This window comes from Drosophila serrata, unplaced genomic scaffold, assembly GCF_035046125.1.
Source record: "Drosophila serrata isolate PLE 108 unplaced genomic scaffold, ASM3504612v1 contig_110, whole genome shotgun sequence".
Taxonomy (NCBI): Eukaryota; Metazoa; Arthropoda; class Insecta; order Diptera; family Drosophilidae; genus Drosophila; species Drosophila serrata.
The window spans coordinates 272,337-284,660 of NW_028257008.1; positions in this window are offsets into that span (position 1 = coordinate 272,337).

The following is a 12,324-nucleotide window of genomic DNA, read 5'->3' on the forward strand; positions in this document are numbered from 1 at the left end:
TCCTGTGTGTGCCCGCAGCCATTGCCACTCTTGTTTCCTCCTGCCCTCACCCCTCCTGCCACCTCAAGCGCCAAACCGCCAATCCTTAAACCTCAATCCCTCGACCCCCAAACCTCCCCCCTCCTTTCGGCTGACCAAAATCACTGCAGTGCCGCCACTTTGTCGTCATCGTCGTCGCCATTTAAGTTTTGCTTTTTCCTCCACTTTTGTGTTTCATAAATTTTCGTGGTTGATTTTTTCCCATTGCTGCTGTTGTTGTTTTTGTTGTTGTTGCTCTGGGCGACGCCTGGCCCCTTGTTGTTGCTGATACCCCCTGCTGTGACTGAGATTCCTTGGCTGCTCCATGCTGAAGCGGGATGGCTGCATGCCCAAGAGTGAGACAGGTTGTCGAGAGAGAGAGCAGAGGTGTCTCCACCCATATTCCAGTTTCCAGATTCCAGTGGCGCATTTTCACTCATCAGACGATAGTCTCTGCTTTGAGTGGCAAATTGAGTGAAACTCTGACTGACTGGCCGGCTTCTGAAGAATGGAATGGACGTTTGTGACGTTTGATTTTTTGGCCAGATAACACGCCAATGAATGCTTTCAATAGATACGTGATAACAGATATATGATTCATTGTCCTGATTACAGCGATTTAATTGTTTAATTACAGATATTAGATTGGAAAATACATAAGAAATTAAAGATCTGATAAAAGTTTGAATTGGTTTCATCATGCTTTGTGTTTTATTTTGAACAATTTTTAAAATCAATTTCGAAATATTACCAGGAAATGTTACATTTTCGAAATAAGGATCTTGCATATTATATTATTTTTAAATTTGTAGATCATAGTTTAATCAAATTTAATGCAATAATCTTTACATAACATCTCCATAATGTTTAAAAAGGGACATTTTTTAATTTGTTCTAGTCTTAAAACCCCAATTAGCTTTACCAACTCCCAGAACATATTTCCTCTGAAATCATTTTCCACCTTCCATACAATATACCTTTATTTACTTTGTATCACTGTACAAAATGACACTCACATCATCATAAACATATACTTGGTCGACCTGCCCCCATTTATTTTCACATAACATCTCCATAATTTTCTTAATGAACGATTTTGTGTGTGAAGGTTGCCATTGTCATTGTGCCGGAAGGTGAGACGTGAAAGGGGTCAGCAGGGGGGCTTGTACTTCTACTTGTACTTGTACTTGTACTTGTTCATTTCCCCTTTAGAATCAGAGGAGCTTTTAGCGTTAGTTCGCTGCAATGATTTCGAGGTAAATTGTTGCCAATTACGCACTCACACAAGCGCAGCCGCACGCACACTTTTGCCTATTTGTATGGCTTAAATGTGCGTGTGTAAGCCTTAACCCTCTCCCTTTTTGTTGAATGCAGTTTCAATGGCATTTGTGAATCGCAATTGGCTCGTAATTGCTATATTTAGCTTAATGGCAGTCAAGAACCCGGCATTATGTATTACGGAAAGCCCATTTGAGGCCCACGCACATCCATACTTATAGCCATAAATATATGTACGAGTGGAGGTTCTAGCTCTTGGGACTTTCGGTTTCTGTGTCATTAAAGCGGAAACCCTCGTCGGAACTGGGTTACATTCCACTTGAGAGGCGGCTGCTGCCATTAACCTCTTTTGCTCTCTAGTTTTGCAGCACGAATCCCCGGAGTTCGCCTCATGTCATAAATCACAAACTCATCGACAAATATTTTTTAAGCCACAAAAATTCCAAATTTTCACAGCATCCAAAAATTCAATAACCAAAAACCACTGGACAGGGGAGCCTGTCCCTCGTCAAAGTGGCCAAGTGCTGGGCCTTTTGCCGTGACAACAGCTTCTGGGCAGGAACAACGCAAATCGGGGATAATCCGTGAATTTGCCAAATATAAATACCCTTAAAAAATTAAGTTGCTTGGGAGATGAGGTCGGTTTAGCGCAAGATGGCTTAGTAATTTTAACAGCAGGAAAAAGTTGATTGAAATTGAAAATTGTTTAAAAACAAGAAATGAAGTTATCTGTGGAAACTCGAAATTAATATACCCTTGCAGTCTGCAGTTGATTTATAGGTTCGTACCGGAAATCGATCATAACTAAGCTTGTTATATTCGCATTCTTTGAATATCTATTATCATTATTTTTATGTCAATATTTTAACAAATCAAAATTTAAAAAACTCATGACTAAGCGAAAAAATTATTATATATAATTTGGAAAGCGGTTCTATGTTATTTTAGGTAACGATGTAACGATGAAATTTTTAAATTTGGAAAAAAAAAAAAAAAATTAAAAAAATTATTTTTCGACCGGACAAGCCTAGAATGGTTCGCCTGTTGATACTGATCTATAATATATATATTTCTAGGGTCGGAAATGAGCCCTTCACTGCGTTGCTACCTTTTGACTTTGTATTCTATAATAATAATAATAATAATAATATAATACTTAGTTGCATGTTTAGATAGCTTAAACCTTTTTTATAGTTTTTTAAAGAACATAACGTTTGCTAGCAAATGAAGCGAGGTATTCGATTTTCTTACCAATATATATCTTATATCAATAAATTCAGTTTTAGGACTAATGTTTATCTGTTTAACTTAATGTTTATGTCTAGTGTAAGTCCCAAAGTCCTATAAATTTGATCTGATTTGTGGAATATCTAGACAAAGATTGATCAAACGTGCGTACATGTGTACGAGGTGAATTTAATCCGATCACAGATACTCCCTTTCTTGTCCGATGCCAAGGGCAGAGTAAACAACAAATACTCAACACATGTCCTGTGTCTCCAAGCCCCCCCCGGAGGGGGTAGATCTTTGGTGCGGAGACCCAGATGAAGCTGGAGATGGGATTACCAGGAGGACAAGCGCCAGTTTGGACTCTGGTGCGGCTTTTCGCCTTGTTTGTGCTAAGATGGCGTATTGTATAACATCATTATGTGGACTTCGTTCATGTTCATGTCATAATTTTGCAGTGGCCTGGCCGGAGGAGTCAGCACCAGAGCGCCTCCACAGCAGCGCATTCCAAGCGCCAGTCGTTGGTCCCATCCCCAGCCGCGTCTGTCCTGTGGGACCTCAGAGCTCCTCCAGGCCTTCACCCGGGAAGATTCGTTGTGAATAGGAATCGCGAATCGGCATCGGTCTGAGTATTGGCATCAGAATGTGGCGGCCGCTGTTTGTGCCATGTTTGGGGCTGCGTAATTAAAAATAAATTTTCGCGCTCAAAGGGGAGACAGGAGCGAAGTCATTAAGGATAAGGGTTTCAAAATAAAGGTTTATCTTGGAAATATATCAATTTATTAAAGAATTCACAAAGATTTTTCATAAAAATAAATCTATATACATACCAACGTTAAAATATTTCAGAAATAACAGGGATTTTTATCAATATAAATGATGGTTTTTAAATATACCATTAAATATCCATCTTAAATAAATGATTTTATCTTGAATATGGCTCCAAAAATATTAAGTTGCTTACTCGTTAACAAACTTAAAAATAATTTCCAGTTATCTCTGCATATTTAACACAATCAAAAGTCTTTCTTAATTGATAAACAGATAGATAATCTATTATATTTTATAATACTTTTCTAAACATTTAAACCTCCCTATCTCAGCATCACTTTCAATCCCGTCACCGCTCCTGTAAGCCATACGCTTGCACAACACATTTTTGTTACCTTTTTAATTTAATGAATATTCTGGGACAATTTATTAGCAAACATATTGATTTCAGCGTTTGCCGTGTTCCACCAATGTCCACCAATGTGTGTGCCTTGGCTTATGTGCTGGGGTGTGCATGCGTTGTTGTTGCCAAGTTTATACGGTAGTTACCAACATAAATAGCAGCAATTTGGCCAGACACCAGCAGCAGCAGCAGCAGCAGCAGGAGGAGCCGCAGTAGAGATTCGGGGTATGGATCTGGACGATCTCTGGCACTGGGCTCGACCCGGACGCGATCGCCGCTTGCTGAACAAGCTTACAATTAATATGCCCAGCCTGCCGCCGTCGCCGCCCGCACCACAGGCGGTCCCCCAGGCGATCGCAGGCACAGGTCCCACCACCGATCCTGGTGAGGGACTTGGCCAAAAATGCTTCAGCCGCGGACCCCGAGCTCAGTTCCACTTCCCTGCCGAATCCCTCTGTGGGTTTTCGGCCAGCCGAAAGCTGCTGCTGAGTGCGATTTATAGCTCTTAACAAATTGTTAATAAATATTTTATTTATATTGATGAGACAACACGAAATTATTCACAATTTACTCACTCGAATATCTCGAACTGCTCGCAGCGAATGTGTGCGTGTCTTGCCCTTCTGCATTTCGGAGTGCCAGTGCCTCCCGCAACTTTAGTGCTCCTGCTCCTGATCTTTCAAAATGTGATACCCATTAATTTAATTACAAGGGGGGTTAGGAATTTAATGCCAAAAAGTATTCTCAGACTTGGAGTTATAGTTAGAAAGAAAAGTTTTAAGTTTAATACTAGTAAAGATATACTTTATGATTTTACAATTAATATTTTATTTCTAGGATAAGACTGGCAGTTTTTATGAGGTAAAAATTAGGCGGTTTACTAAGAGGAGGTTTATTAGCATTAGTTTAATTATGATAAGGATATTTAAAATAAAGTAAAGTAGCAGGAGGTTAACTATCATAAGGTAATCTAGGAGGAGGTTAATTAGCAGAAAGTTATGAGGCTATAAGTTATCTAGTAAGAGGTTCATTAGGGGAAGGATAACTAGCAGGAGGCTATTCAGCAGGATCTTAACTAGCAACAGTTAAATAATAGGAATTCAACGTACAATTTAGATGATGACTTTTGAATTTTTATCTTACTTTTACTGTAGAAGTTAATAAGATAGTTTGATAAGTAAGGTGTAGTACATATAAAGATTTAAGACTTTGTACGGTTTTACACCTAAATCTTTTAATTCCATTACATATTAAACCATTACTTGAAGATTGTATTTAATATTTTAAGTATTCTATACATTTTTAATAATTAAGCTACATTAATAAGCTACATTAATCATTATCAATTACAAGTAATCCTTTATTCGATCAAGCTTTCAAATTCATTTTCCCGCCATCTTTCGTGGAACTCACTGCTGATGAAATAATTTCAGAAAACAGCTGCGCATTTGTTTCAATTATAACTTATGTGTGTAAAAGATGCCCATATGATTGATCTGTGTCCAGTGTCCATTGTCCAATGTCCGTCTTCCGATGGCACCCTGTAATTAGCGCGTGAAATGTTTTCGCTTTATTATTGCTTATATTTTTCTTTTTTTCGGCCAATTGAAATGGAATTTAAATGAGTTTAGTTGCGGGCAGCGGCAGGAGTTGAGTAGTGCATCCACTTCCCCCGCGGTCCACTATCATGGCCAGCAGCTGTCAATCACAATGATTTATGTCGCCGCTGGAGGAAGTCGGCGGGGGCGAGGGGAAGCGATCTCCGAGAGATCTCTGTGCATTTGCCTACATCAGCGAGGCAATTTATCTTTCCCCAGTTGCAGCGGCGAAAACTCATCAAGCGGCGGCGGCGGCGGCTTCTTTCTTCTTCTATAATCGCTCACCTCCCCCAGACCGCCCGCCCTCACCACCCCCTCTTCTCCGCCTTGGTACCGCCCCCATTCCAGCGACTGGCGCTTGTGAATATATATTTTTTTTCATTTGAATTTCATTTCATTGCTTAATTGTCGCCGCTTTTGATGAATTGTTTGTTTGGATTTGCCGCGACATTTCCACAGTTCCAACACCCTCCAGCTCTGGCTTCCCAATCCTTCCCAGAACTGGACACTTGGCATTGTGAGGTGAGAGCAGATATATATTGGAACCAGGGCTTAAACATTCTACAAATCGAAACTATCTTTAGATATCAATATTTAATAAATATAAACAATATTAGTTTACACTTTAATTGTTCTAGATTTTCATCGTATTTATGTCTAAGTTTAAAGTTGGGTTAATAATATATATATTCTTTTATAGTACAATCAATAATAAGAGTTATATTTTTATATCCTTCAAGGGTTTTATAATTTTAGTCAGAAGCTAGCAGTGCAGTGAAGGAATCATTTCCGACCCTATAAATCGTATATTCTTGATCAGCATCAATTGCGGAATCGATCTAGGTATGTCTGGTAGAAATATAAATTTTTGAAATTTTTGCAAAGTTTTATAAGTTGTTAAAATTGTCAAAATTTGACCAAAAAACTGAAATTCTTTAATTATAAAATTTAGTATGTAGATTTGTTAGCAGTATAAAAACTAGCACAGAACAGCTTTCCGAATTAAAATTAGTGCATTTTTTGCTATTTGAAAAACATAGTTTTAGACTGAAAATACGCATATAAATATAGTTTTAGTTTTAAATACCTAGAATACTATTTTAGGTATTCTATCAATCCAGAAAACCGTTCCAAATTAAGGTTAATGCATTTTTGACTTTGCCATGATAGATTTGTATATTCCAACCCATGATTCTACGGCTATCTGCAAGAGTATAAAAACATTGTCTTCTCAAAGTTAGCTTGTTTTTAAGAAATTCATAAAATATATATTAAACTTTATGTGGAAACTTGAGTATTTCCTGTAGCCCTGCCTCAGAGTGTAGCTGTGCACATCTCCTGCCTGGGGGGGCTTCTCTCTCTTGCTCCCTGACGACGTGGCAGATGTTTCCCCTGTAATTTGGCATTGTTAGCCGTCTGGCATTTGGTCCGTTCGTGATGCCGCCATCTTGGCTACCTACTGGAGCCATTTACATTCGTCTGGGAGCCAGGCTTAGAGCAGGCCAGGCTTGGGACATTATCTGCACTGTGGCATCTCAATTTACCAATCAAATAACAAATGCGCCGCCAAAGCTGCTTATTAATGGCGGCCAACGGTTGAGACGCGGCACAGTCAAGCTGCAACCTCAACGACGAGTCCGTCTCCATCTCGGCCAGATAATTTCCACGAACTCTCCATTGTCGATAATAATTGATTTGATTGATGCTTCGACGTCGGCCAATATTGGAGATGGAGATGGTGATGTTGCCCCTGCCGTCGCTCCACTTGCACCGCTGATTGGTCCCCGCAGCTCCTTCCTGCTCCGAGCAACCTCACTTTTTGTTTAGGGAGCAATTATGGAGATCTCGATCAAAGTCTTTGAGAGGTTCGGGTTGGGTCCCAAGGAAAATGGCGTTCTACCCAGAGCCACAACGGAGTTATGTCAGGTTTCAGACATAGGTTGTAAGACACTTGAAGAATTACTTATAAGAACTTAGTTACTTATCAAATAACAAATTCTCTTAAAAGACATAGTTTATCGATTTGCCAGTTATCCTTGTTTAAACATTTCTGAAAATATACTTTGAAAGGGTATTAAGGTGATATATTCTCCTGACTTTACTATTGACATTTTTAGGGTATAATTTATAAACCGCTGCATTATCTTGATCTAGATCAGAGTTCTGGGCACCTTACCCTCAGGTTAAACCCTTCCCTTTGGCTTGTTAACAAATTACCTTAAAACAAAAGCCCGAAAGGGGAATTTGCATGCTCATCCCGATGACGCCGGTCTCAGATTACGATCGACATTCCCGTCCAGCTGACCCCAAGTCAAGACCCAGGGATCCCTCCTGGGGGGAATCTAAGGAAACAAGTGTAAAGCGTTTCAGGCAAATTGAGCTAATCGTGTGACCACATCAAGTGCGAAGGGGGATCAGGATCGGACCTACTATAGCTATCACCATCGAAGTCAGCTTAGTTTTTGCACAGAATACGGAGCAAAAGCGGTGCTGAAATTCCTCTTAAATTTAAGCTACATATATGCTATGTATGTATGCCTTTCAAAACCAAATTAATCTTCATTGGAAGCCATCGACAGGAGGCGCAGGCGCTGGCTGGAGGGAGATCCTGAAGGAAACAGGAACGAGAGCTCCACTCTCCGCTTGGATTGAAGCCGCCAAGAAAAATTAGCGCAAATGATTGACAGGCTAAATGAGAATTTAATGGTAAACTTTAGTTTCATTTTTGTTGTTTTGTATTCCGCCGTTGGAGTTGGAGCCCAAGGAGGCCTTCAAAGCCAGAGAGTTCGCAATAATTTGGCGCATAAATAACCCTGAAGGATCGGGGTGAAATCGTTCGCTGTAAAAAGTAAAAGCAAAATTGTTTCCACAAAACAAAATTGATACCAAATTGATGTATCTTCTCCTTTTGTTTTCCTGTTTTTGTTGATGTTTTTGAAGAAACGATTTGGCCAGAGTTAAGACAGGTCCCAGAACCGTTATAAGTAAGCTCCTTGGGATGAGGTTGTTGGTTATCCTCCAAAATTATTGTGAATGGGTACCAACATTTTAGATTGTATCTCTGTTTATTTATAAATATTTTTGCTTATAGATGAATTTCCTTATACAAATGTTTCTGTTTATTTGACATATATGTATTCTCATCCATGTTAAATCACCTTAATAACTTTGTAAAGCCCGATGACTACCCAGGACCAGGCTAAAACTGGGGACATCCTTATAACTCAGCACTCTGCCTATATCTGTTAACATTTGAAATGCTTTATTTGCATTTTGATGCAGCGAAAAGCGCGGACAGGGAAGGCCAGGTACGGTGAAAGGCCGAAAAGGGGGGATGAGCGATGGGAGATGGGCGATGGGAGACAGAAGTGCATTTTTGCACGCAATCCTTGCACCTACTGCAACCGCTGACTGACCTGACGTCACTTGGCGGCGGCAGCAGACAATTTATGCGGCTCAGCCTTTGCCTTACCCCCTTCTGTAACTCCCCCCCCCACCAAAACCCTCCTTCTCCTCCTGTCACTCAGTTATCGATATGTCTGCGGACCTGGCCTGCTGGGCTCCGGGTTTCCAGGGTTCCAGGGTTCCGTGTGCGTGTCATCAAGTTGGTCTAAAGTGACAGTCGCGATTTAATGGCGCAGAGTCGGTCAGCGAAGGCGTTCCCTGGAAAGTGCTGGCCACATGTCCATTTACTGGATAGATTAGAGAGTCTCAGTGAAGGAAAATTTCAAATATCCTTTGCCTTAAATTGATTTCTTGTAGAATTACTTAAGGAACATTATTAAAATTAAGCTTAACTTGGTTTTGAAAGAACAATTAAATTTACCAGACACTTTGTATTATATTTAGATCACACAATTCCTGACAACTTACTTAAACTAAGCTATTGAGACTCTAAAGTAGTATTTTGTCATGCTTAAAAAATGAATTTAAAACACAAAATGACATTTCATTGTATAAATATATATAGTACATAAAATTAAAGGCACATTTCTACTTTAAATTATTTAATAATTTACAAAAAATATATTCAAAACGTTAAACAATATCTAACACTCAAAATTTAATAAAAACTCATACGTAACTTATAGTATAGCTAATATATCCCCCCAAAAATGTCTCGATTGGATAGATTTTCTCAGGTTTTTAGGACACTTAGCTGTCAGCACTGGCCCCTAACGAAGGAGTGTACCTATACCGAGTGAATAATCAATCGATTTCAGTTCAATTAGCACCTTTTAGTGTGCAAAATAGCGCGAACTGAGTCCAGAACTCGGCCCACTCTAAAATTGTGATTGCCAGCAACTCCTGCAACTCCTGTTCGCTGTCAATTTCGCTGTCAGTGATTGTCAAAAGTTAAGTGCAACGATATGCCCCGATCCCCAATACCCGCCAATCCGAATCCAAATCGGCGACTCAATGCCAGCGCTATATAAACACATAACTGCAAATTATTTTTGCCACTGCGAGGTTGTATGTAGTTATTTTCCGTTGTATTTGATTTGTTTCTGCGCTTTGATAGCACCGCAACCTTCACATAGAAAATCTCTCAACAAGAAAATTACAGGCAGGCGGCACTCGGAGTTATATAAACGGAGAAGGCCAGGGCACGGGGGTTAGGGGACAGGGGACAGGGGCGTTGCCAGTGCAGGGTATTCCCATGAATGTATCTGTATCTACAAAGGGTCTCCTAAGTAGGGGATTAGAATCGTTCCGACCAATTTGGACAGAAGAAGAAGGGGGAATGAAATAAAAATTGAAAATTATGATTGGTTTGAAGTCGAATTTTCGGTGTAATTATCTACGCCGAAATTGAGGTCCTATGAGAATAGGATCTGCGGTTTCCGCTGGCCGCCAACAAACTCAGCTGTCCGTCCTGTCAATCAAACTTGGCTCACTTTAATTGCCATAAGCCCTGCCAAGTTTACCATCTGGCGGCGCCAGTCTCTCTGCCAAAACCTAATCGTAGACTAATTAATAACATTAAATGCTAAGTCGGCTGCCGTTTAATTAATAATTATGCTATTTACATAACTAATTTAAATGAGTTGGTGGCAACATGTTCATGCCCAGTTTTCATTAGTGATTGCCCCCTGTACCTCTCTCTATCCCTCTCTGTGGACCTGTCTGGAGCTGCAGACAAATTTCATTAGCTATTTTTTGACTGACTTCAGTTGCGACTAAGTCAGAAAACCGGATAAAATGAGGCAACATTGAAGGCGATCCCATGACGAACTGGGGAGTACCCTAGAAAGATACATAGTATCAAGGGGGGAATTTCAAATTATACATACAGTTTGTTGATGGACTGATATCAAAGCTATGAACTTAAATAAACTCCCACCAGGCATATAATTTATAACAATTACCTTTCAAGTAAAGAGCTATAAATAAGTTGATTGATATCTTGTGTTTCTTAAGCTTAAGGGTCTGTTTATTTATTGAGATAAAAAGATTGGTTTATTCACCTTGATTCATTATATTTTATATAAAGTGGTGAAGTATTTTAGTTCTTTATCTCATAGGAATAAGTTTAAAGAATACGAAATGAGTGAATTTGTCTTACTCCCAGACTCTGTAGCAGTCTTAACCAATTAAGGCGACTGTTCCCTCAAGAGCTTGTCGTTGGACAAGATTGGCCAAGTCGGGCCTTGGCTAATTGCAATTAATTATTGCAGTAATCCATCATATATCATAGATGTATGTACGTAACCAAAGTAGCTTTCAAGTATGAGTTTTGGGTTCAGGCTGAGTTGCCATCATCGTCTGCAAGGCGGTGAATTCTTTTTGGGAAACAAGAAAAATATACAAAAAAAATTGTGGAAATGGAAAACTTTGGTGGGCCAAACACGCGAATGTCGTATAAGCCCTTCTTTTTTTCCTAATTTGTTCTTGAGCTGCTTGTTTATATAAGGCAAAATGCAAATTGGAGTAACGAGTATAGTCATAAAATTTGCTTAAATTTAAGTTGAATTATGGATTGCATCATGGATATAATATTAAAGTTGAGAAATAAATTCAGCTCAAGGAAATAATATGGTAACTGCAGTTGGGAAAATAATATATTATTATTTTAAATAAAATTTTATAGGGAATGCTAGGAAAATCAATGTTAAATCGGAATTATGTGTTGGGTTATTTTAAAGCATTTCTTGGTCACATAATAATAACTGAAGGATACTATGTTGGCTAAAATAATTCTTAAATACAAATTTACAGCCTTAATTTTACAGGTAAAACTAAACTTCTAAGACTTATTGATACTTTTTTTTTTCTGGTCCTAAAAGAATCCTTTCCTTTGCTCTTCTGTAATAGTTTATTAAATTTTCAATGATAATTAACAAAAATATAATTTGGCAGCAATCGATATAAAGTATTCCCACGCACGACTTTTAAACCACGAATATCTTTGAATATCTTTTTTCTTTTCAGTTTGCGTGTCTCCCCCCAAAAGAGAAGTTAAAAGTATTGATGAACTTTGAAAATCCACGGACTGAAATGAAATGTTATTTAATGTTGTGACGTGTACTTAGGCCCAAATACAAAAAATGTACAAAAAGCAATAAAAGCTATGAAAAACGCACAAAATGCGGCGGCGATGATGAAGATTAACAATTGTGTGCGACAATTGTCAGCTTTAATTATTTACTAATTGTGCCTGAATTATGAAGAACTGCGGCGGCCACTTAATTGCCGGGTAATTAAACAGCAACAACAAATTGTTGGCTTTAGTTTTCAGCTCTTTTTTTTGGGAACGAAAAAAAACCTACATTACATGGCCCAAAAGAATAAAAATAAGGGAACTAAAAATGGCTCCGCCCATAAAGTCGCACTAGTGTGAGTGTGCGAGAGCCAGAGAGCGCGTTAACAACATGGCGTAGTTCCAGTTCCCATTTTGTTCCAAGCCCTGGAAATTGAGTGAAACTCGCGAGGTTGAGTTGCTTAGAGAGCTGGGGAAGAAACCACTCAACCAAAGTGTGGACAACGCAGAAGAATGGAACAAAGGTAACAATTGCAATTGCACATCAA